Here is a 26075-nt window from a genome sequence, read left to right on the forward strand (position 1 = left end):
GGGGTCCATAAGCAGCGCTGGTGCACTTAAAAGTCTTGGTGAACCAGCATGCAGTGTAGGTGCCATGTACTAAGCATCCTGCTGCCAGTAACTTAGTCTTTGCTATCAGTTTGCAAATGGTGGGCATTGAACTTTCTCACCAGTTCCTGTGGTGTGGCTGTAGGAAAGGGGAGAGTGAGAAAATGCCCAAGTTTCTCTGCAGCAATGGCAGGATTGATGAGGTCACTGTGGTCCATGTAGTGCTGCTCCTGTATCACCACTCTCAGGCCTCAATCCTCTAACCCAGCCGATCTGGTCTCCCACAGAAATGTGTGCATACAGGCTGATGTGCTCACATGGACTCCTGCAAAAGAGGAAAAAGTTTCCAGTGCAATCTGGTAAAAGCTATTCCACCACTCCCTCTCTTCCTCAGTGTCCTCTATAGTTGATGTTCAATACCCATGATCCTCAGCGTTCTGCATTGAGGTCAATAGGCTTTCCTGGCTATAGCGCTCCCCCTGCTGACTGGAGGAGGTGCAACACGACATCTAGCATAGCAGTAGAAAATGAAAGTAAAACTGTAAAGAGGACAATGCCTCCTTTTCCATATTTCGGTAGTCTAGCACAGTGGTCTCCAAACTGTGGCCCTTAGCTTGCTTTTATCTGGCCCTTGGGGCACTATGGGGAACTGTATTGTCATAATTGCCCCTTTTTGTAACAATTTCTTGTCTGCAACAACTGCGATTCTTTTTTCTTTAGCCCACATATTTGCCACAATAGCCCATTTTTTGTGTAGCTCTCTTTTGGGGGAGTTATGAGAAATTACAGGATATTGCACTAAACCTATGGGTAAATAAGGGAACCAGAGACAGAAAGTGGATGAGTGGGTTTAATAATAATTTTGGTAGTGACTCCACCAAGGACAGGGCCTTTGTGAAAGGAGGGATTCCCTTTGTGGGAACATAATTGTCAGTCTTCAAAAAGTAATTTTAGACCAGAGGAACTGCTGCAATCGACATGTAACATTAAATATATAGTAGATGCACACCAGTATAGCAATACAAGGTTTTTATAAGAAAAGATTAATAATAGTACATACATCCAATATAGTAGGGGGTATCTTGGCTCACAGTGGAAGCGGCAAGTGGTAGTGGGGGCGGCCCAGGTCAACTTTAGCATCAGGACCCAAAAGCTTCAAGTTACACCTCTGACAGAAGCAGTATATATATATATATATACTATTGCAATAAACAGGTTCACCTACTAATATACTGGAAGATGACCACACACATACTGTGGCACAGACCTAGCAATCTGACACAGTGTATATGAGATGATAACAATAGGACAGAGATAAGTCTGTCACAACTTCTGAGATACACACTCAAAAAGGAATGGGCAGCTGCAGTTACTGGCCTAGAACATAGGGATACTTGCCTTAAATTCTCTGCTTCTGGTCTGAGTGAAAATACAGCAGCACCTGTATGTGGACATATATGATCTCCAAAAACCTTTCTACCTACTTCCCAACCTCCCAGAGACAGGAAGTGCATACATAATTAACTGTGTATTTATGAATACTTGTGCTCTTAAATTTACAGACAGTAGAGGGTTGTAGATCCCTACACTTGAAAATTGTCTAATTACCTATTTCTTGCTTACGTAATATGATTTCTAATTCTTTGTGCATATGTACTGTATTATCACGATTGCCAGTCTTCTTGCCTATTTCACATGCTGCCTAAGCAGTGCTACATGGTGAAAATTGAAGGTAATCAATTAATTTAAATACAATTTGCCCAAATCATTTCAATTATAGCTGGTCTTGAGAAGCATATCACTTCTGTAAAATATATTCAGTGAGTGGTGAAGTAATTCCTGTACAATATAATGTAACCATTTAGTCTGGAATCCAGGGATGTTTTTCTTGTGAAATATAACTTGCATCTTGAGAGTGGTGAAGTCACTCCTGTAAGATATAACTTAGATCTGGAGAGTAGTGATATCACTCCTGTAAGATATAACCTAGCCAAAGCTTAGTGATGTTACTCCTGTAAGATACAGCTTCTATCTGGAGATTGGTGATGTTACTTCTATAAAATATCTGTGGAGGTGAGTGTTGTCACTTCTGTAATTATAACTTTTATATCTGGAGAACGGTGATGCTACTGCTGTACATACAGTGTTGTGAAAAAGTATTTGCCCTATTCCTGATTTTTTTTTTTATATGTTTTGCATATTTGTCACACGTAAAGCAGAACTTCAGTTAGAAATTGTATTTATTTGTACAGATGCATCCTTACCTTTTTTTAATATTCTTTTGGGCTTACAATGTACAGTTCTCTTGCCTGTCAGATATCCAGCTTTCTTTGTTCAGTGAAGAGCCCTCTGTCCCCCTCCTATCCTGTTCACAAGACTGGTGGCTGATATGCCTTCTATCCCCTCCAGGCACTGGTCATGTACAATCCCCTCTGTAGTTTTTAGTGAAGGCAGGGGATACGCAATCACCAGGGCCGTCTTTAAGGCAGGGCAAAAGGGGCAGCTGCCCTGGGCCCGTTAATTTTTGAGGGGCCCAAATCAGCTGCCCCATATTTGCCAATCCTGGTTTACATTCCTTTTGTCCCTTGAAGTCTTCCTCTTGCGCTGTGCCCGATATCTCAGTGTGAAGAGCTGTCACTTATACTGACCATCTCTGCCCTTTTGCAGTATACAGATGGCCCAGATCATGTCAGCATTCACATGTAAATAACTGGCATTGATATGTAAATAGCGGACCCAGTCATATGTAAATGCAAACGGAATTCACATGTATAACATGGATTTTGAACTATCCTTTCAGGTGCACATCCAATCCCTGTCCAAATCATGCCACCTCAACCTCCGCAACATCTCCAGAATAAGCCCCTTTTTAACCAATGATTCCACAAAGCTCCTAATTCACTTCCTGGTTATCTCTGACCTCGACTACTGCAACTCCCTCCTTATTGGCTTACCTTTACATAGGCTATTCCCCCTCTAGTCCATAATGAATGATACTGCCAGGCTCATCCACTTTACCAACTGTTCAGTGTCTGCTACCCTTCTCTGGAAATCGCTCCACTGGCTTCCACTCTCCCAACAAATAAAATTCTAAATATGAACAACAACTTACAAAGCCATCCACAACTTTGCCCCCAGCTACATCACCAACCTGGTCTCAAAATATCAACCAAACCGCTCTCTTCGATCCTCCCAAGACCTTCTGCTCTCTAGTTCCCATGTCACTTCCTCCCATGCTCACCTCCCAGGACTTGTTCCATCCTATGGAACAACCTACCCTAATCTGTCCAGCTATCTCCTAATCTATCCACCTCCAAGCAGTCCCTGAAAACCCTTCTCTTTAAAGAAGCCTATCCTGCTTTTAATTATTAAACTGCCTTTTATTTCCTCCATCAGCCCATCCCCCACTGCAATTACCTTTTTGTATCACTCAACCCTTCCTCTTATATTGTAAGCTCTAACGAGCAGGGCCCTCTGTTTCCTCTTGTACCAAATTGTATTGTAACTGTAATGTCTACCTTCATTTTGTAAAGAGCTGCGCAAACTGTTGGCGCTATATAAATCCTGTATAATAATAATAATTAGTGAGCTGTACCTCTAGCAACTAATCAGTGAGCTGCAATGATGTGCTATAACCTTCAGCAACCAATATGTTAGTGATCCACCTTGTCAGACAGCTTCTATTTAAGTGATTTTTTTTTTTTTTTTTATTCAACAGGTCTGGCAGTAATCAGGCCATGGAGTGGCAAATAAAATGTAATTCAACTTTCCAAAAAATGTGGTTAATCACAGTTCATTCATGATTTGGGGAGGAATGCCGCCGTTACTTTTTCACATAGGGCCAGGTAGGTTTGAACAGCTTTTTCCATTAATACATGAAATCCTGCATTTTATATTTACTCAGGTTATTTTTGTGTAATATTAACATTTGTTTGATCTGAATCAATTAAGTGTGAAAAACACAGTGGATATTAAAAGTCTACACACTCCTGTTAAAATTTCAGGTTTCTGTGATGTAAAAAGTGAGACAAAGATAAATAATTTCACAACTTTTTCCACCTTTTTAATGTGACCTATAAACTGTACAACTCAATTGAAGAACAAACTGAAATCTTTTAGGGGGGGAAGTAAACATAAAAAAAAATAAAATGTGGTTGCATAAGTGTGCACACCCTCTTATAACTGGGAAGGTAGCTGTGTTCAGAATTAAGCAATCACAATAAAAATGATGTTAAATAGGAGTCAGTACACACCTGCCATCATTTTAAAGCACCTCTGATTAATACCAAATGAAGTTCAGCTGTTCTAGTAGGTCTTTCCTGACATTTTCTTAATTGTATCCTACAGCAAAAGCCATGGTCCGCAGAGAGCTTCCAAAGCATCAGAGGTATCTCATTGTTAAAAGGTATCAGTCAGGAAAAGGGTACAAAATAATTTCCAAGGCATTAGATATACCATGGGACACTGTGAAGACAGTCACTATCAAGTGGAGAAAATATGGCGCAACAGTGACATTATCAAGAACTGGACGTCCCTCCAAAATTGATGAAAATTGGTCTGGGAGGCTGTCAAGAGGCCTACAGCAACATTATATCAGGAATATCTGGCAAGTACTGGCTATGAGGTACATGTGACAATGTCCTGTATTCTTCATATTTCTGGACTATGGGGTAGAGTGGCAAGACTGAAGTCTTTTCTTACGAAGACAAACATCCAAGCCTCATCAGAAGATTAAAGTTTTGGAATGTCCCAGCCAGAGCCCAGACTTGAATTCGATCAAAAATCTGTAGTGTGATCTGAAATGGGCTGTGCACAGGAGATGTCCTCGCAATCTGATAGATTTGGAGTGTTTTTACAAGGAAGAGTGGGCAAATAGCAAGATGTGCCATGCTGATAGACTCATACCCAAAAAGACGGAGTGCTGTAATAAAATCAAAAGATGCTTCAACAAAGTATTAGTTTAAGGGTGTGCACACTTAAGCAACCATATTATTTTAGTTTTTTATTTTTACTTCCCTCCACCTAAAAGATTTCAGTTTGTTGTTCAATTGAGTTTATAGATTACATTAAAGGTGGAAAAAGCTCTAAAGGGGGCAAGTACTTTTTCACAGCACTGTAACTATCTGGAGAGAGAACTTGTCCTGTCTTGCAACCTGCCAGTGAGTTTAGTAATAAATGCAGCCATGCTGATAATGAGACTGCATGCTTCATAAGCCAATGAAATCCTTTCTTAGTGTGCGTTCAGCCAGCGCTTTTGAGCGTCCAGCGTTTGTGGGCTCCAAGCCATTACTAAAGATTCCAGTTGATGAATTTAATGAAGGCAGTTCATCAGCTGCTTCCACTGGAGATCGGCTCATCCTGATAGCGCACTTTAATGGCTCCAGCTGTTCATCTTCTTTCTGTCTATCGTCACAGTCTTTCCTCATGGGGAAGAGAGCAAATTTCCTGATGCTTCCCCTCGCTGCACACAGAACAACATGGGTGTAATTACTCCTGGAGCAGGACCACAATTCAGCTGAGATTTTATTTATTTTACGTATATAATGGTCTGTAACAAATATATCTGTTCATGAAATATTTAAGCAATAACCCCGGGCGTTATCATCTATAATTAACATAAGATGTACATTTAGAGACAGCTATTTTCTCATCTACATCACTAAGCATCCCGTTACGGCGCTCGTAAAGTGCCAGCCAGGCGCATAAATCAGGGTTGCTTAGGAAACCTGCATTAGCGAAGAAGTCATTTGCTTTAGGATGGTTGAATCACCCTCTCTACCTGCTTGCTAATTCTGAGATAATTATTCTGCAGTGTAAGCACTTCGGAATCCTCTGGGACCACCTTACCTGCCACAGGGCTGGGGCAGGACAGCTTATTCTTGCCTTGTAGCGCTCTCGGATAAAACTTATAGATCACGTTGAGTAGTCAATCATGCCTAATGGTGGCAGGAACCTTATTAAGTGCACACTAAGGAGACTGCGCAGCTTTTGAGAGAACTGTTACCTGTGAGTTAGATCAGATAGTCTGTGTTCTTGTACCCTGAAAATGAAAGTAATGAAAAAAGCCTCTCGCTAAGTCTAAAAGGTTCTCTGTTCTTTCAGGTCCCTAGTACAGGGCCTACATTTCTTTTCTTAGGATTATTGATACATTTCAAATATGTAGATAGAGCTGGAGATGAGAGATACAATTGTTTTGTCTGAGCCAGTAAGAGCATATGGCTGTAATGAGCCAAAAGTTCCCCCAACAAGTACATTACAAAGTTATAGCCCCTCCTGGTAGATGTACAGTCAGGTCCATAAATATTGGACATCGACACAATTCTAACATTTTTGTTATACACCACCACAATGGATTTGAAATGAAACGAACAAGATGTGCTTTAAGTGCAGACTGTCAGCTTTAATTTGAGGGTATTTACATCCAAATCAGGTGAACGGTGTAGGAATTACAACAGTTTGCATATGTGCCTCCCACTTGTTAAGGGACCAAAAATAATGGGACAGAATAATAATCATAAAACAAACTTTCACTTTTTAATACTTGGTTGCAAATCCTTTGCAGTCAATTACAGTCTGAAGTCTGGAACGCATAGACATCACCAGACGCTGGGTTTCATCCCTGGTGATGCTCTGCCAGGCCTCTACTGCAACTGTCTTCAGTTCCTTCTTGTTCTTGGGGCATTTTCCCTTCAGTTTTGTCTTCAGCAAGTGAAATGCATGCTCAATCGGATTCAGGTCAGGTGATTGCATAACATTCCACTTCTGTCCCTTAAAAAACTCTTTGGTTGCTTTTGCAGTATGCTTTGTGTCATTGTCCATCTGCACTGTGAAGCAGCGTCCAATGAGTTCTGAAGCATTTGGCTGAATATGAGCAGATAATATTGCCCAAAACACTTCAGAATTCATCCTGCTGCTTTTGTCAGCAGTCACATCATCAATAAATACAAGAGAACCAGTTCCATTGGCAGCCATACATGCCCACTCCATGACACTACCACCACCATGCTTCACTGATGAGGTAGTATGCTTAGGATCCTGAGCAGTTCCTTTCCTTCCCCATACTCTTCTCTTCCCATCACTCTGGTACAAGTTGATCTTGGTCTCATCTGTCCATAGGATGTTGTTCCAGAACTGGGAAGGCTTTTTTAGATGTCGTTTGGCAAACTCTAATCTGGCCTTCCTGTTTTTGAGGCTCACCAATGGTTTACATCTTGTGATGAACCCTCTGTATTCACCGTGGTGAAGTCTTCTCTTGATTGTGGCTTTGACACACATACACCTACCTCCTGGAGAGTGTTCTTAATCTGGCCAACTGTTGTGAAGGGTGTGTTCTTCACCAGGGAAAGAATTCTTCGGTCATCCACCACAGTTGTTTTCCGTGGTCTTCTGGGTCTTTTGGTGTTGCTGAGCTCACCGGTGCGTTCCTTCTTTTTAAGAATGTTCCAAACAGTTGTTTTGGCCACGCCTAATGTTTTTGCTATCTCTTTGATGGGTTTGTTTTGTTTTTTCAGCCTAATGATGGCTTGCTTCACTGATAGTGACAGCTCTCTGGATCTCATCTTGAGAGTTGACAGCAACAGATTCCAAATGCAAATAGCACACTTAAAATGAACTCTAGACCTTTTATCTGCTCATTGTAATTGGGATAATGAGGGAATAACACACATCTGGCCATGGAACAGCTGAGAAGCCAATTGTCCCATTACGTTTGGTCTCTTAACAAGTGGGAGGCACATATGCAAACTGTTGTAATTCCTACATCGTTCACCTGATTTGGCTGTAAATACCCTCAAATTAAAGCTGGCAGTCTGCAGTTAAAGCGCATCTTGTTCGTTTCATTTCAAATCCATTGTGGTGGTGTATAGAGCCAAAAATGTTAGAATTGTGTCGATGTCCAAATATTTATGGACCTGACTGTATATTAGGCCAGTACAGAGTAGCAAACTGAAATAAATTACATTGTACCCCCAGCATCCCCTCATTTTGAACATGGACAAAACAGCCCTACATATTCTACATAAATGTTGTCTTACTTTGTACTGTGCATTATTGGCTACAGCCCCACCTTATCATGGACATATTGTGGTGGGTTAAGGAAAGATACTGGGCTAACATCTGTTCTGAGTATATTTAGAACTCCAGAGTAATTACATTAAAAAACACTGTGTTTATGCACTATATGAATGTGTATGTAGTTTTTACATGCGTGGAGAGTAAACCCAGCAGTTTCTTGCATTATACTGCTCACAACCAACTTTGTTTCATATCTAGTACCATATATCACATAAGTATTTTGCTCAGTAGGAAAAAGAAAATCAAAATCCATTTCTAGAAGAAAAATAGACCTTGTGCCTAGATTCTCAAAACAATAGTTTTTACTTTTCAAAGCAAGCTGCCACCACTCAGTATATCTCTGCAGAGCAACATGCTCTGTCTTCCTCCAAAGCCTGTGAGAGCTCTGAGAAACTGTTAAAAAAGCAGCTGAATCTTCTTTAAAGAACCATCACAATAGAGCCGTTCCCAGTGCTTTCAACAGACTTAAGAGCATCCTAAAGTAAATATTAGAGCCTTTTATGTAATCCTTTTAGATTACATAAAATCATTCAACAAATAGTAATTTTAATATTCACTGATATTTACCAATATTCTGTATTTTACAATTATTTTGTATAAATGCTACTCTGTGCAGTATAGCCACATAATTAGATTTAAAGTAGAACAAAAGGCAAAACTTTTTTTTATTTTGGATAAACTAAGGGAGGGTTATAAACTAAGGAAGGGTTGTTTGTTTTTGACACTTGTGTCCCATTAGGGAGATTTCCCTTCACTTCTTGTTCCATATCTACAACAGGAATTGAGAGGAAATCTCTAAGAAAGTGAGGGAATCCCTGATTGTCTCCTGGGTCCCCAGAATTAGTGCCCCACTGGAAGGTCCTTCTTGGTGGATCCCAGCAGTATTGTCAAGTTCCCTGCAGAACCTGTGTAAACAGGTGCAGTTAGCTAGTCTGCCACTAGGTGGCTCTGCTCCAGGATAGTATCTGACTACAGAGAATAGTGTCATCAGGTGTTAGGTCCCTTTTTAGCTACAGCTCTCCTGTAGTGATGCCATGAGTGAGTTAGTACCCACATTTAAGCCAGGTTGGGAGGAATCTTCGTGCAGTTGAGCCTTGGAAGCCAGAGACCCCACCATTAGGCAGATGTAGTCAGCTAGTGGAGGCCTTGGACAGGGCTGGAGGACAGGGAGAGGTAGACTTAGACCAAGAAGAGCCGGCTGTAGAAATCCTGACTCTTATGGTGAAGGAGGATACAGCTGGTTGCAAAATATCTTTTAGGCCAGGCCAAGTGTACCCTGGAGTGAGGCTATCCTTCTGGAGGACCTGGAAGGAATGTACCCACCAAATACAAACACAAATATTCCTGCGCTTGGGGGTGAACTCGGTGTAATTACGGATCCATGTGGAAGATCCTGGATATTGCATGCCTTGCTGCTAGAGATGAGCGAAGAAATGAAAAATTCGATTCGACTGATTCGGCGAATTCGTGGACAATATTCGATTCGAGTCGAATAAATTCGCTGTGAATTTAACTTAAAAAAGGGTGTTTCTAGGCTTCAGAGAGACTTAATATTAGTGCAGAACACTGTACCTTTAATTTAAATGCCCTTGGAGTCTGCTGGGGAAGAGAAATAATACTGTCTGTCAGTATGACATGCAGATGAGTGCCGTCGATCTTAGAATCACTGCACACTTCACTCCTTTGGCCAGTCACGGGGCCAAAACCAGTGTTTGGAGCCACAGTGTGGCGGTGGAGGCAGCAGCAATGGGAGGCCATACAGCAACCTATGACAAAATGGAAACCAGCAGGAGCGTGAGGAGACCTGAAAGTGGCACATGGCAGAGTGGGAGCAATGGGAGGCGGTACAGGGACCCAGGTCACACTATGGGCCCAGCAGCAGCGTGACCAGGCGGTACGGGGGCCCATGGCCGATATGGGGCTTGGTGGCACCTATGGAAGGCCTGTAATCTGCCAGCAACCTATGACAAAATGGACAACCGCAGGAGTGTGAGGAGATTTCAAAGTGGCACATGGCAGAGTGGAAGCAATGGAAGGCCGTACAGGGACCCAGGTCACACTGTGGGACCAGCATCAGCGTGAACAGGCGGTACGGGGGCCCATGGCCGATTTGACCTCATTCATCCCATAGTCCTGCCGACTCACGAATAGCGTGGCCTCCTCAAAGGGCCTGAGCAAGCGCAGGTGTCACACATGAGCTGCCAATGGCTGACATCTAAGTTACACAGGGAGTACCTTTATCCGCTTTTAACATCAGGAAATCTGTGATGGCCTTTAGCTGTTCGTAAAGGCGGTCTAACATATGTAGGGTTGAATTCCACCTTGTTGCAACGTCACAGCATGAGGAGTCGGTACGGGGGCCCATGGCAGATTACATGTCTGGCAGCAGCTATGTGAGGCCCGTAATCTGCCTGCACCCTATGTCAAAAAATTTAACACACCAGCAGTGTGAAGAGACCTGAAAGTGGCACATGGCAGCAGAGTGTGGCGATGGAGACAGCAGCAATGGGAGGCCGTACAGGGACCCATGAGAGACTCTGGACTTGGCAGCAGCATGAGGAGGCGGTATATAGGGGCCCATGGCAGATTAGGGGCCTGGCAGCAGCTATGTGAGGCCCGTAATCTGCCTGCACCCTATGTCAAAAAATTTAACACACCAGCAGTGTGAAGAGACCTGAAAGTGGCACATGGCAGCAGAGTGTGGCGATGGAGACAGCAGCAATGGGAGGCCATACAGGGACCCATGACAGACTCTGGACTTGGCAGCAGCATGAGGAGGCGGTATATAGGGGCCCATGGCAGATTAGGGGCCTGGCAGCAGCTATGTGAGGCCCGTAATCTGCCTGCACCCTATGTCAAAAAATTTAACACACCAGCAGTGTGAAGAGACCTGAAAGTGGCACATGGCAGCAGAGTGTGGCGATGGAGACAGCAGCAATGGGAGGCCATACAGGGACCCATGACAGACTCTGGACTTGGCAGCAGCATGAGGAGGCGGTATATAGGGGCCCATGGCAGATTAGGGGCCTGGCAGCAGCTATGTGAGGCCCGTAATCTGCCTGCACCCTATGTCAAAAAATGTAACACACCAGCAGTGTGTGAGGAGACCTGAAAGTGGCACATGGCAGAGTGTGGCGATGGAGACAGCAGCAATGGGAGGCCGTACAGGGACCCATGAGAGACTCTGGACCTGGCAGCAGCATGAGGAGGCGGTATATAGGGGCCTATGGCAGATTAGGGGCCTGGCAGCAGCTATAGGAGGCCCATAATCTGCCAGCACCCTATGTCAAAAAATTCTACACACCAGCAGTGTGAGGAGACCTGAAAGTGGCACATGGCAGCAGAGTGTGGCGATGGAGACAGCAGCAATGGGAGGCCGTACAGGGACCCATGACAGACTCTAGACTTGGCAGCAGCATGAGGAGGCGGTATATAGGGGCCCATGGCAGATTAGGGGCCTGGCAGCAGCTATGTGAGGCCCGTAATCTGCCTGCACCCTATGTCAAAAAATTCTACACACCAGCAGTGTGAGGAGACCTGAAAGTGGCACATGGCAGCAGAGTGTGGCGATGGAGACAGCAGCAATGGGAGGCCGTACAGGGACCCATGAGAGACTCTGGACTTGGCAGCAGCATGAGGAGGCGGTATATAGGGGCCCATGGCAGATTAGGGGCCTGGCAGCAGCTATGTGAGGCCCGTAATCTGCCTGCACCCTATGTCAAAAAATGTAACACACCAGCAGTGTGTGAGGAGACCTGAAAGTGGCACATGGCAGAGTGTGGCGATGGAGACAGCAGCAATGGGAGGCCGTACAGGGACCCATGAGAGACTCTGGACCTGGCAGCAGCATGAGGAAGCGGTATATAGGGGCCTATGGCAGATTAGGGGCCTGGCAGCAGCTATAGGAGGCCCATAATCTGCCAGCACCCTATGTCAAAAAATTCTACACACCAGCAGTGTGTGAGGAGACCTGAAAGTGGCACATGGCAGAGTGTGGCGATGGAGACAGCAGCAATGGGAGGCCGTACAGGGACCCATGAGAGACTCTGGACCTGGCAGCAGCATGAGGAGGCGGTATATAGGGGCCTATGGCAGATTAGGGGCCTGGCAGCAGCTATAGGAGGCCCATAATCTGCCAGCACCCTATGTCAAAAAATTCTACACACCAGCAGTGTGAGGAGACCTGAAAGTGGCACATGGCAGCAGAGTGTGGCGATGGAGACAGCAGCAATGGGAGGCCGTACAGGGACCCATGACAGACTCTAGACTTGGCAGCAGCATGAGGAGGCGGTATATAGGGGCCCATGGCAGATTAGGGGCCTGGCAGCAGCTATGTGAGGCCCGTAATCTGCCTGCACCCTATGTCAAAAAATTTAACACACCAGCAGTGTGAAGAGACCTGAAAGTGGCACATGGCAGCAGAGTGTGGCGATGGAGACAGCAGCAATGGGAGGCCATACAGGGACCCATGACAGACTCTGGACTTGGCAGCAGCATGAGGAGGCGGTATATAGGGGCCCATGGCAGATTAGGGGCCTGGCAGCAGCTATGTGAGGCCCGTAATCTGCCTGCACCCTATGTCAAAAAATTTAACACACCAGCAGTGTGAAGAGACCTGAAAGTGGCACATGGCAGCAGAGTGTGGCGATGGAGACAGCAGCAATGGGAGGCCGTACAGGGACCCATGAGAGACTCTGGACTTGGCAGCAGCATGAGGAGGCGGTATATAGGGGCCCATGGCAGATTAGGGGCCTGGCAGCAGCTATGTGAGGCCCGTAATCTGCCTGCACCCTATGTCAAAAAATTTAACACACCAGCAGTGTGAAGAGACCTGAAAGTGGCACATGGCAGCAGAGTGTGGCGATGGAGACAGCAGCAATGGGAGGCCATACAGGGACCCATGACAGACTCTGGACTTGGCAGCAGCATGAGGAGGCGGTATATAGGGGCCCATGGCAGATTAGGGGCCTGGCAGCAGCTATGTGAGGCCCGTAATCTGCCTGCACCCTATGTCAAAAAATTTAACACACCAGCAGTGTGAAGAGACCTGAAAGTGGCACATGGCAGCAGAGTGTGGCGATGGAGACAGCAGCAATGGGAGGCCGTACAGGGACCCATGAGAGACTCTAGACTTGGCAGCAGCATGAGGAGGCGGTATATAGGGGCCCATGGCAGATTAGGGGCCTGGCAGCAGCTATGTGAGGCCCGTAATCTGCCTGCACCCTATGTCAAAAAATTTAACACACCAGCAGTGTGAAGAGACCTGAAAGTGGCACATGGCAGCAGAGTGTGGCGATGGAGACAGCAGCAATGGGAGGCCGTACAGGGACCCATGAGAGACTCTGGACTTGGCAGCAGCATGAGGAGGCGGTATATAGGGGCCCATGGCAGATTAGGGGCCTGGCAGCAGCTATGTGAGGCCCGTAATCTGCCTGCACCCTATGTCAAAAAATTTAACACACCAGCAGTGTGAAGAGACCTGAAAGTGGCACATGGCAGCAGAGTGTGGCGATGGAGACAGCAGCAATGGGAGGCCATACAGGGACCCATGACAGACTCTGGACTTGGCAGCAGCATGAGGAGGCGGTATATAGGGGCCCATGGCAGATTAGGGGCCTGGCAGCAGCTATGTGAGGCCCATAATCTGCCAGCACCCTATGTCAAAAAATTCTACACACCAGCAGTGTGTGAGGAGACCTGAAAGTGGCACATGGCAGAGTGTGGCGATGGAGACAGCAGCAATGGGAGGCCGTACAGGGACCCATGAGAGACTCTGGACCTGGCAGCAGCATGAGGAGGCGGTATATAGGGGCCTATGGCAGATTAGGGGCCTGGCAGCAGCTATAGGAGGCCCATAATCTGCCAGCACCCTATGTCAAAAAATTCTACACACCAGCAGTGTGAGGAGACCTGAAAGTGGCACATGGCAGCAGAGTGTGGCGATGGAGACAGCAGCAATGGGAGGCCGTACAGGGACCCATGACAGACTCTAGACTTGGCAGCAGCATGAGGAGGCGGTATATAGGGGCCCATGGCAGATTAGGGGCCTGGCAGCAGCTATGTGAGGCCCGTAATCTGCCTGCACCCTATGTCAAAAAATTTAACACACCAGCAGTGTGAAGAGACCTGAAAGTGGCACATGGCAGCAGAGTGTGGCGATGGAGACAGCAGCAATGGGAGGCCATACAGGGACCCATGACAGACTCTGGACTTGGCAGCAGCATGAGGAGGCGGTATATAGGGGCCTATGGCAGATTAGGGGCCTGGCAGCAGCTATAGGAGGCCCGTAATCTGCCAGCACCCTATGTCAAAAAATTAAACACACCAGCAGTGTGAGGAGACCTGAAAGTGGCACATGTTTGAGGCATGATTCATGGCGGATTTAGTCAGTTGTGTCAGGAACTGGTGGTTTGAAATCCAGACTAATCCACGCCTGATTCATTTTCACAAACGTGAGTCTCTCCACACTTTGGGTGGACAGTCGTGTCCTCCGCGGAGTTACAATACCTCCTGCCGCACTAAACACGCGCTCCGATGCCACGCTACTGGCCGGGCATGACAGCCTTTCAAGGGCAAATTCAGCTAGTTGGGGCCAAAGGTCAAGTTTCGTTGCCCAGTAGTCAAGGGGATTGTCTACCTCGGTTGGCAGGGTGCTGTCCAAGTAGGCCCAAGCCTGTTGTTTGAGCTCCTGCTCCAGGTCCACCTGATGCTGCTGCTGCTGCTGCGGCTGGTTAGTAGTTTCCTCACTGCGCTGGTGAAGAAAGCTACTCATCATCGACTGCAGACTGAGGCAGCCGCTGCTGGTGGAGCTGCCACTGCTCCTACCACCCCACCCCTCCCCTGCTGCCATGCCAGCGGAACGCGAGCGCACAGGGCCCACAGTGTCTGAGGATGGACGTTGGCGCACAAAGGCAGAGACCAACTGACTACATAGGTGGTTTTTATAGTACGTAATTTTGGCCTCCCTCTCAGCAGGTGTGAAAAAGGCCACCATTTTGGACCGGTAGCGAGGGTCCAACAAGGTGGACAGCCAAAAGTCATCCCTCTGTCTGATTGTTATTATTCGGCTGTCGCTACGCAAGCAACCGAGCATGCTATGGGCCATTTGTGCCAAGGAATGCGAGGGACTCCCTGCCTCCATCTCCACAGCATACTGCCACGGTGCGTCTGGGTCCTCTGTCTCCTCCTCCTCCTCTACCAGATGCTCCTGCTCCTCCACTCCTGTCCGCTGAGTGGAAAAACCACCCATTTCACTCAATAATTCCTGAGCACAAATGTCCTCCTCTACCTCCTCCTCTTCTTCCTGTCCTGCCCCCACAGGGGTCATGTGGCGTTGAGATCTGTGCGCCACGTCTACCGCACCCTGACCAGCCATTGTTAACAGCATTTGTTCCAGGACGTGCAACAGAGGAATGACGTCGTTCATCCCATAGTCCTGCCGACTCACGAATAGCGTGGCCTCCTCAAAGGGCCTGAGCAAGCGGCAGGTGTCACGCATGAGCTGCCAATGGCTGACATCTAAGTTACACAGGGGAGTACCTTTATCCGCTTGTAACATCAGGAAATCGGTGATGGCCTTTCGCTGCTCGTAAAGGCGGTCTAACATGTGTAGGGTTGAATTCCACCTTGTTGCAACGTCGCAGATCAGGCGATGCTGTGGAATTCCGTTCTGCCGCTGCAGCTCAATGAGGGTGTTCTTTGCGGTGTAGGAATGGCTGAAATGCATGCACAGTTTACGTGACATTTTAAGGATGTCTTGCAGTGGGATGGTGGATTTTAGGAACCGCTTGACAACCAGATTGAACACGTGAGCCATGCATGGCGCATGGCACAACCTTCCTTGACGCAGAGCAGACACCATGTTCTTTCCGTTGTCAGTCAACATGGTTCCGATTTTTAGTTTGCGCGGAGACAGCCATCTGTCGATTTCTCTGTTCATTACACTCAGCAGTTCCTCCCCTGTGTGACTACGTTCGCCAAGGCATACCAGGTGCAGCACAGCGTGACACCGTTGCGCCCTGCACATGTGATATGCCGGTCGGGTAATGGGACTTGGCACGGGGGTGGCGGCTGAGGACACGGCGGAAAAAGAGGTGGTAGAGGCGGACATGCTTGCTGGACCAAGGACGTGCAAACGTGGAGGCAAAAGCGTCGTGACCTGTCCAAGTTGCTGGTGCGGCTGTGCCGGCACCACGTTCACCCAGTGGGCCGTAAATGACATGTACTGTCCCTGACCGTAGTTACAGCTCCACACGTCGGCGCTGCCGTGCACTTTGGCAGAGACCGACATGCTCAAAGACTGGCCCACCATCTCTTCTACATGTGAATGCAGGGCTGGCACTGCCTTTTGGGCAAAGAAATGACGGCTTGGCACTCTCCACCGCGGCGCGGCACAAGCCATCATTTCTCGGAAAGGTGCTGAGTCCACCAGTTGGAAAGGGAGGGACTGCAGCACCAGCAACTTGGACAGGAGGACGTTCAGCTTTTGCACCGTCGGGTGCGTGCTCGCAAACTGTTGTCTCTTGGATACGGATTCCAAGAAAGACTGTTGACGGAATCCGAGAAGAGGAGTAGCAGGAGAAGGAGCATCTGAACGAGCGGAAGATGCCAATGAGCGACAACTCCCCTCAGCAGAGGTGTTGGAGCCTTGACTGGCTGATAGAGGGCGATTGACGACGTCGGGTGACGGAGCAAGTAACGGAGCGGGTGATGGAGCGGGGGCTGGGGCAGGCAGAACCGCCGTATGTTTATCACGGTTTTCCCAGGCCACCGAATGGTGACGCTGCATATGCTGACGCAACGCTGTAGTCCCAACATGGGCCCCCTGGCCACGCTTGCATTTCTGGCCACATAGTCGACATACGGCTACGTTTACTTCCTCGGGCGGCTTGAGGAAAAATTGCCACACCACCGAGTAGGAAACTTTGCCCCCGCTACTCTTCACTGGCTGACTGCTACTTCCTCCGTGCGCAACGGCACCACTACTGGCCGTGGTGGTAGGCTGCAGTGGAGCTGGTGCTCTACTCCGTGGACGTTTGGCTCCACTGACACTGATGCGACCCTGCTGCTGTCTCCTGGGCAACCCACCGACTGTTTTGCTCGCTGCCAAGCTGCCACCCTCTTCTCCTGATGATGCGGAAGAAATTGCCTGATGACGACGAGGCTGCCAAGTGCGATCAACCTCCTCATCATCAAGTAGGGTCTCCGCCTCACTACTAGCCCCCTCGGCTGCGTCTGGGTCAGGAGACAGACCTGTCTCTAGACCGGCTACCGAGCCACTCTCCTCGCCAGTACTTGTTCGCTTGGCTGCTGAAAAGGCCGATGTCTCCCCCCGTTCCTGACCGCCCTCTGTTAGCTCTTCCTCACTGTACAGTGGGGCTGAGCCCACAGCATGCGATACTTCGCTTGGTGAGGGAACAGCAAAGGACAGGGGCAGGTAGAGGACACGTGATTTCAGTGGGCTTGGTCCCGGGCCATGCCAACTAACGGTTGTGTCTGACGTACCCACCGACCGTTGGCTGTAGGTGTCAGAGGTGACCTGGGAAGAGGAAGACGACCGAGCCAACCAATCAATGACGGCAGGGTTGTCGGTGGAGACACGACCGCTGGATGACACCGGGAGCACTGGCCTCTGGCTGCGAATACTGCTGCCTCGACCCCTTCCTCTGCTGCCACGTCTGCTCGCTCCTAAAACATTGCCTCCTCTGCCACTCCTCTGCATGTTGTCTGACATACTATTTAATTCAACGATTAGGTGTCCCTGAGTAACAATTCTCTGGCACTCAGTAACAATTCTGTCTGTCCCTGAGTATGAATTCTGTGGCCCTGAGTAACAATTCTGTGTCTGTGCGAGTAACAATTCTGTGTCTGTGCAAGTAACAATTTTGTGTCTGTGCGAGTAACAAATCTCTGGCACTCAGTAACAATTCTGTCTGTCCCTGAGTAACAATTCTCTGGCACTCAGTAACAATTCTGTCTGTCCCTGAGTAACAATTCTCTGGCACTCAGTAACAATTCTGTCTGTCCCTGAGTATGAATTCTGTGGCCCTGAGTAACAATTCTGTGTCTGTGCGAGTAACAATTCTGTGTCTGTGCAAGTAACAATTTTGTGTCTGTGCGAGTAACAATTCTCTGGCACTCAGTAACAATTCTGTCTGTCCCTGAGTAACAATTCTCTGGCACTCAGTAACAATTCTGTCTGTCCCTGAGTATGAATTCTGTGGCCCTGAGTAACAATTCTGTGTCTGTGCGAGTAACAATTCTGTGTCTGTGCAAGTAACAATTTTGTGTCTGTGCGAGTAACAAATCTCTGGCACTCAGTAACAATTCTGTCTGTCCCTGAGTAACAATTCTCTGGCACTCAGTAACAATTCTGTCTGTCCCTGAGTAACAATTCTCTGGCACTCAGTAACAATTCTGTCTGTCCCTGAGTATGAATTCTGTGGCCCTGAGTAACAATTCTGTGTCTGTGCGAGTAACAATTCTGTGTCTGTGCAAGTAACAATTTTGTGTCTGTGCGAGTAACAATTCTCTGGCACTCAGTAACAATTCTGTCTGTCCCTGAGTAACAATTCTCTGGCACTCAGTAACAATTCTGTCTGTCCCTGAGTAACAATTCTCTGGCACTCAGTAACAATTCTGTCTATCCCTGAGTATGAATTCTGTGGCCCTGAGTAACAATTCTGTGTCTGTGCGAGTAACAATTCTGTGTCTGTGCAAGTAACAATTTTGTGTCTGTGCGAGTAACAATTCTCTGGCACTCAGTAACAATTCTGTCTGTCCCTGAGTAACAATTCTCTGGCACTCAGTAACAATTCTGTCTGTCCCTGAGTATGAATTCTGTGGCCCTGAGTAACAATTCTGTGTCTGTGCGAGTAACAATTCTGTGTCTGTGCAAGTAACAATTTTGTGTCTGTGCGAGTAACAATTCTCTGGCACTCAGTAACAATTCTGTCTGTCCCTGAGTAACAATTCTCTGGCACTCAGTAACAATTCTGTCTGTCCCTGAGTAACAATTCTCTGGCACTCAGTAACAATTCTGTCTATCCCTGAGTATGAATTCTGTGGCCCTGAGTAACAATTCTGTGTCTGTGCGAGTAACAATTCTGTGTCTGTGCAAGTAACAATTTTGTGTCTGTGCGAGTAACAATTCTCTGGCACTCAGTAACAATTCTGTCTGTCCCTGAGTAACAATTCTCTGGCACTCAGTAACAATTCTGTCTGTCCCTGAGTAACAATTCTCTGGCACTCAGTAACAATTCTGTCTATCCCTGAGTATGAATTCTGTGGCCCTGAGTAACAATTCTGTGTCTGTGCGAGTAACAATTCTGTGTCTGTGCAAGTAACAATTTTGTGTCTGTGCGAGTAACAATTCTCTGGCACTCAGTAACAATTCTGTCTGTCCCTGAGTAACAATTCTCTGGCACTCAGTAACAATTCTGTCTGTCCCTGAGTAACAATTCTCTGGCACTCAGTAACAATTCTGTCTGTCCCTGAGTAACAATTCTCTGGCACTCAGTAACAATTCTGTCTGTCCCTGAGTAACAATTCTCTGGCACTCAGTAACAATTCTGTCTGTCCCTGAGTATGAATTCTGTGGCCCTGAGTAACAATTCTGTGTCTGTGCGAGTAACAATTCTGTGTCTGTGCAAGTAACAATTTTGTGTCTGTGCGAGTAACAAATCTCTGGCACTCAGTAACAATTCTGTCTGTCCCTGAGTAACAATTCTCTGGCACTCAGTAACAATTCTGTCTGTCCCTGAGTAACAATTCTCTGGCACTCAGTAACAATTCTGTCTGTCCCTGAGTATGAATTCTGTGGCCCTGAGTAACAATTCTGTGTCTGTGCGAGTAACAATTCTGTGTCTGTGCAAGTAACAATTTTGTGTCTGTGCGAGTAACAATTCTCTGGCACTCAGTAACAATTCTGTCTGTCCCTGAGTAACAATTCTCTGGCACTCAGTAACAATTCTGTCTGTCCCTGAGTAACAATTCTCTGGCACTCAGTAACAATTCTGTCTATCCCTGAGTATGAATTCTGTGGCCCTGAGTAACAATTCTGTGTCTGTGCGAGTAACAATTCTGTGTCTGTGCAAGTAACAATTTTGTGTCTGTGCGAGTAACAATTCTCTGGCACTCAGTAACAATTCTGTCTGTCCCTGAGTAACAATTCTCTGGCACTCAGTAACAATTCTGTCTGTCCCTGAGTAACAATTCTCTGGCACTCAGTAACAATTCTGTCTGTCCCTGAGTAACAATTCTCTGGCACTCAGTAACAATTCTGTCTGTCCCTGAGTAACAATTCTCTGGCACTCAGTAACAATTCTGTCTGTCCCTGAGTATGAATTCTGTGGCCCTGAGTAACAATTCTGTGTCTGTGCGAGTAACAATTCTGTGTCTGTGCAAGTAACAATTTTGTGTCTGTGCGAGTAACAATTCTCTGGCACTCAGTAACAATTCTGTCTGTCCCTGAGTAACAATTCTCTGGCACTCAGTAACAATTCTGTCTGTCCCTGAGTAACAATTCTCTGGCACTCAGTAACAATTCTGTCTGTCCCTGAGTATGAATTCTGTGGCCCTGAGTAACAATTCTGTGTCTGTGCGAGTAACAATTCTGTGTCTGTGCAAGTAACAATTTTGTGTCTGTGCGAGTAACAATTCTCTGGCACTCAGTAACAATTCTGTCTGTCCCTGAGTAACAATTCTCTGGCACTCAGTAACAATTCTGTCTGTCCCTGAGTAACAATTCTCTGGCACTCAGTAACAATTCTGTCTATCCCTGAGTATGAATTCTGTGGCCCTGAGTAACAATTCTGTGTCTGTGCGAGTAACAATTCTGTGTCTGTGCAAGTAACAATTTTGTGTCTGTGCGAGTAACAATTCTCTGGCACTCAGTAACAATTCTGTCTGTCCCTGAGTAACAATTCTCTGGCACTCAGTAACAATTCTGTCTGTCCCTGAGTAACAATTCTCTGGCACTCAGTAACAATTCTGTCTGTCCCTGAGTAACAATTCTCTGGCACTCAGTAACAATTCTGTCTGTCCCTGAGTAACAATTCTCTGGCACTCAGTAACAATTCTGTCTGTCCCTGAGTAACAATTCTCTGGCACTCAGTAACAATTCTGTCTGTCCCTGAGTAACAATTCTCTGGCACTCAGTAACAATTCTGTCTGTCCCTGAGTAACAATTCTGTCTGTCCCTGAGAATGAATTCTGTGGCCCTAAGAATTCTCTGGCACTCAGTAACAATTCTGTCTGTCCCTGAGTAACAATTCTCTGGCACTCAGTAACAATTCTGTCTGTCCCTGAGTAAAAATTCTGTGGCCCTAATAACGTTTCTGTGGCCCTAAGTAACAATTCTCTGGCACTGAGTAACAATTCTGTCTGTCCCTGAGTATGAATTCTGTGGCCCTAACTAGCGTTTCTTTGTCCCTAAATAACGATTCTGTGGCCCTCATTAACAAGTCTGTGTCCCTGAGTAATGGTTCTCTGTCCCTAAGTAACTTCTCTCTGTCCCCAATTCTCGTTTCTGTGGCCCTAACTCTGTCCCTGTCCCTAGTACAGAGCGGTCTGCCTCTGTTCAATGACTGCAGGCAAATGAAGATTTCCAAAATGGCCGCTATATATACCTCGACCATTACACAGTGCTGGCTGGCTGGCTGCTGATTGGCTGATGCGATCACATGTCGTTGAGGAATGCATTATGGGGCAGCGCGCCTTGTCTGCGCGCCTTCCCCGACATCCCCGCTCCGTCGCCGCACATGTCAGCCGCCATTTTCGGAAAAATTTCGATTCGCGCGTCCGAATTAGGCTGTTTTTCGGATTCGGCACGAATCGAAATTTTTCCGATATTCGACTCGAATTCCACTTCGGATGCTTCGATTCGCTCATCTCTACTTGCTGCTCTCAAAAGACGTCCAAAACACTGTATATAAAGAAAACAAACAGAGGGCACACTGGCCTAGTGCATTACCTAAATAAATTTATTGATAAAAGTAACGAATGGTGATATACCTGCAAACAACAATGATAAAAAAAAGCTCATAATGAAACAGCAATGACCAGTCTGCCTGTTACAGTGATCCCCATAGGAACACTGGACCTCTAATAGTCTAACGCATTTCGGGGACTTGCCCCTTCCTCACAGCCTGCGTGCACAGAGCCTAAGCCTCCTTTATAGATGGTCAGAGATTAAGTCTAAGTGCCGCAGATGAGCTGTCACCACCTGGCCCAGATGCGGGGAGAGGGCTGATAACTAACGCCCACCGAAATACATTAGAATACATCAATGATGGATGCATAAACATCAAAAAGCCAGATCTTGCGACAATGGAGCATATATACACACAAAATGTTGTATGGGATCTATGTAAAAGGCACACTGTGGCCATGGAGACAAAGTGCATAGGCAAGATCCATAAATGCATATCAGAATGTATCACAATATAAATGCCAATATACATGTTACCAACTTCTAGCACCTACCAAATATACTGTGTTGCATCCATGTCATCCTCTATGTGCACTTATAATAGGGTAGGACGAGTGAGGGTGCCGTAATGATAGCTGAGAGTGTTCTCTGGGTGGTTCACATGAGTGTCCTCTGGGACAGAGATGACTCCTGGTACAGTAGTGTGAGTGGCCTGCTGGAGTGCACACCGGCAGCTCAGAGGGCAAAAACATGGCCGCCTTGCTCACCACATGGACTGTGAGCATGGAGCTGGAACGCAAGCCAGAACAAGGAAGCCTCAAGCGGCAGGCCAGCTCCCCCCCCCCGGTAAGCCAGGAATAAGCTGGGACATGTAAGCCAGGGCTACTGGGACATAATTCAATAGGTACTACATGCCGGAATGATGGCCACTGATGTAATCCAAAACGAGGGGGACATAAATGTATGTATACACACACACCTAACCCTGTGGTGTAAAGGAATAAATAATAATCGTGTAATAATATAAAGGAGTCCAAAAACGGCACATACATGAGTATGCTGGCAGAGGTGTCACATGTTAGGATGGCATGCATGGCAACACAAAGGATTTTCCTGTGTATATACTATACATGCATCAACCAAATAACACAATAGTATCATTAATAAATTATGAAAGAACTGTGACGTGGTAATGCAAATGTCTAATGTATAGTATGACACATGTATGATGATATAGTATAAAAAATTGATGAAATAATAATAAATGTGAGGGACAGAACCCTATACCCATGTGGGAGCCAAATACATGGGCATAATATATGAAGTCGTGTAAGGGACTGAGCATGCCGATCCTAAACGCCACTGAATGGTACCTGGCGCGCATCGATGTACATGCATTCTCTCCCCCATGCAAATAAGTGCATATAAAGGCTACGTAGGTGTGTACACATGCACATGTGTGCACGCACACCAGATACAACAATAACCGTAATTATAATAATATGCACATGTACATCTGTGCTCTCGTGTTGGTGAGTGCATACCTCTGGCCTCATGGAGACGCCCCTATAGGCAAGATAGATCATAGTATACATATACAATCCCATCAACTGTAAATAAGTGATAAATGATGGCATAAAATGTATGATGGGGTGATGATGGTGGTGAGTGGCTAATGGATTTATCACTCAATCTGGTGGTAATGGTGTTCTTGAGAATAGGTGCTAAATCTAAAGGTGGTCATTGCTGTGTTTCACGATGAGCTTTTTTATCATTGTCGTTTGTGATTATATCACCATTCATTACTTTTATCAATACATTTATTTAGGTAATGCACTAGGCCGGCGTGCTTTCTGTTTGTTTTCTTTACATACAGAAATGTACCCACGTCAGAAGTTACTGCAGTGATCTTGCCTCAGCAAGACTATCTGTAAGGAGCAGTGAGCTGGACACAGACCACTTAAGGCAAACCAGTAGCCTCTGAGAACTGATGACCTCAGGAGGAGAGAGACAGTAGAGAAGATGACTTTCTAAAATGTGCTGTGTGCTTCTTTCACATGTGACTGCTGCAGTTTGTCCACAATATGTGATTAACAAAATGCTATCAAGTGACCCCAGAAATACAGTATGTCTGTGATGTGATTTGTAATTCCATCTGAAAGTAACATCAGTAAAGTGCAGCAATCCTAATTTCTGTGTGAACATTCCTTCCTTGGGATATAAAGGTTAATGTCTGGAAATGTTGTAAGGAGTACTCTTTAACCACTTGCCCTCCAGAGGATTTACCCCCCTTCCTGACCAGGCCATTTTTTGCGATACGGCACTGTTACTTTAACTGACAATTGTGTGGTCATGCAACACTGTACATAGATGAAGTTTATGTCCTTTTTTCCCCACAAATAGATATTTCTTTTGGTGGTATTTGATCACCTGTACGGTTTTTATTTTTTGCGCTATAAACAAAAAAACCCAACAATTTTGAAAAAAAAACAATATTTTTTACTTTTTGCTGTAAAACATATCATGTAAAAGAACTTATAAAATCAAATTTCCTCATAAATTTAGGCCAAAATGTATTCTGCTACATGTCTTTGCTAAGAAAAAAAAAAATCCCAATAAGTGTAAATTAATTGGTTTACGTGAAAGTTAGTGTCTACAAAAGGCAGTATATATACTGGAATTTAAATTTTTTTTATACTAGTAATGGCGATCAGCGACTTATAGCTGGACTGCGGGCATTCTGACACTGGAGGAGAACTGACTAACTGCCACTGACATCCCAATGACACTAATACAGTGATCAGTGCTAACAAAAAGCACTGACATTGTACTAATGACACTGGGCAGGAAGGGTTTAACATCTGGGGCGATCAAAGGGTTAACTGTGTGTGTTTTACTGTATGTGCTGTGTGTGTTTTACTAGGGAACGTGCAGAGAAATACATAGCAGCATGTTATTTTTGGCAGCAGAGAGACCTGGTCACTGTTTCTTGGTGATCACTGGGTGCCGGCAGGGAACCTCTGGCCAGGACCCAGTAATCGACATCTGTAGCCGCCAATGGCAGCGCGGGCAGGGCGGCACACCCATGTGCACGCCCCTTACCTGGTAATGCAAAATCACATATATATATGTATGTATTCATGTATGTGTGTATTCAAGTAGGAGAGCTGCTCTGCTAGGAGAAGGAGTGGGGCAGGGTCTTAAGCTCCTGGCGCGTTTACTAGCTATTCGCAAGTCCCTTAAACCCGGCCTGGCTCTTTGTCACCAGCTGACAGCAGGCTTTAGCCTGTCCGCTAAATCTGGGAGATTGACCATACTTTTTAAGTAACAAATTTTGCAGGATTGACTTTAAAATATTTTGTCTACTTTTTGTGCACATTTGGTGCCCTTTCACTTAAAACAGAAGTGTGGGATTTCAAAATAACAATAATACTCACCTAGGTGGATGCAGCATCAGTCCAATGTTCCAACTCTCACCCGTCACCTCTAAGACCGAGAACTGAGTGATCACAGACCGCTTATCACTCAGTTTCGGTCTTCAGTGAGCAGAGAGACAGTGACTGTCAGTCACCGCTCTGTGCTCTGCCCCTCCAGCGTTGACTTGTTCACTGGGCTGTGGAGTGGGCATGAGCATCTGGGTGGATCCTAACAATAAAGTTGGGATCCTTCCAGAGTCTAGACTGGCTGTCAGGGATCCCCTCGATCCCCGCTGCGATGGTCCCGGCGCAGGCGCAGTATGCCGCCCTGTGCAGGGACGCGGGCTCTAGGTCCGGGCCGGCTGCGGCGCGTGAGTTCGCGCATGCGCAATAGGAGCCGCGGCCGCCCGCTGGGCACCAATGCCAGCGCAGGGCGCAATATTTAAACAGCCCTGAGCTGTCATTCAGTGCCTTCTGGTCTTGTCCTTGCCCTGTATCCTGTATCCTGTATCTGAACCTGAACCTGTAAGTTGCTGACCCGGATTGTACCTGACCACTGCTGAATTCTCCTGCCCAGACCCTTGCTTTGCCTGACCTCTCTTCCGTATGTCCCCTATTGGATCTGACCTACTGTTGAT

At 46.4% G+C, this 26075-nt stretch overlaps 1 protein-coding gene across 1 annotated transcript in view; it reads left to right on the forward strand.

The window, feature by feature from the left end:
- Nucleotides 1–26075, forward strand: part of TTLL11 (tubulin tyrosine ligase like 11) — a 393649-nt gene that overhangs the window by 320317 nt on the left and 47257 nt on the right. The window contains exon 10 of the mRNA XM_089685248.1: nt 3737–3863. The gene's annotated coding sequence lies outside the window, so the exon portion shown is untranslated. The remainder of the gene's footprint in view (nt 1–3736; nt 3864–26075) is intronic.

Source organism: Staurois parvus, unplaced genomic scaffold, assembly GCF_062004578.1.
Source record: "Staurois parvus isolate SC_StPar_1 unplaced genomic scaffold, SC_StPar_1.0 ptg000365l, whole genome shotgun sequence".
In the NCBI taxonomy this organism is placed as follows: domain Eukaryota; kingdom Metazoa; phylum Chordata; class Amphibia; order Anura; family Ranidae; genus Staurois; species Staurois parvus.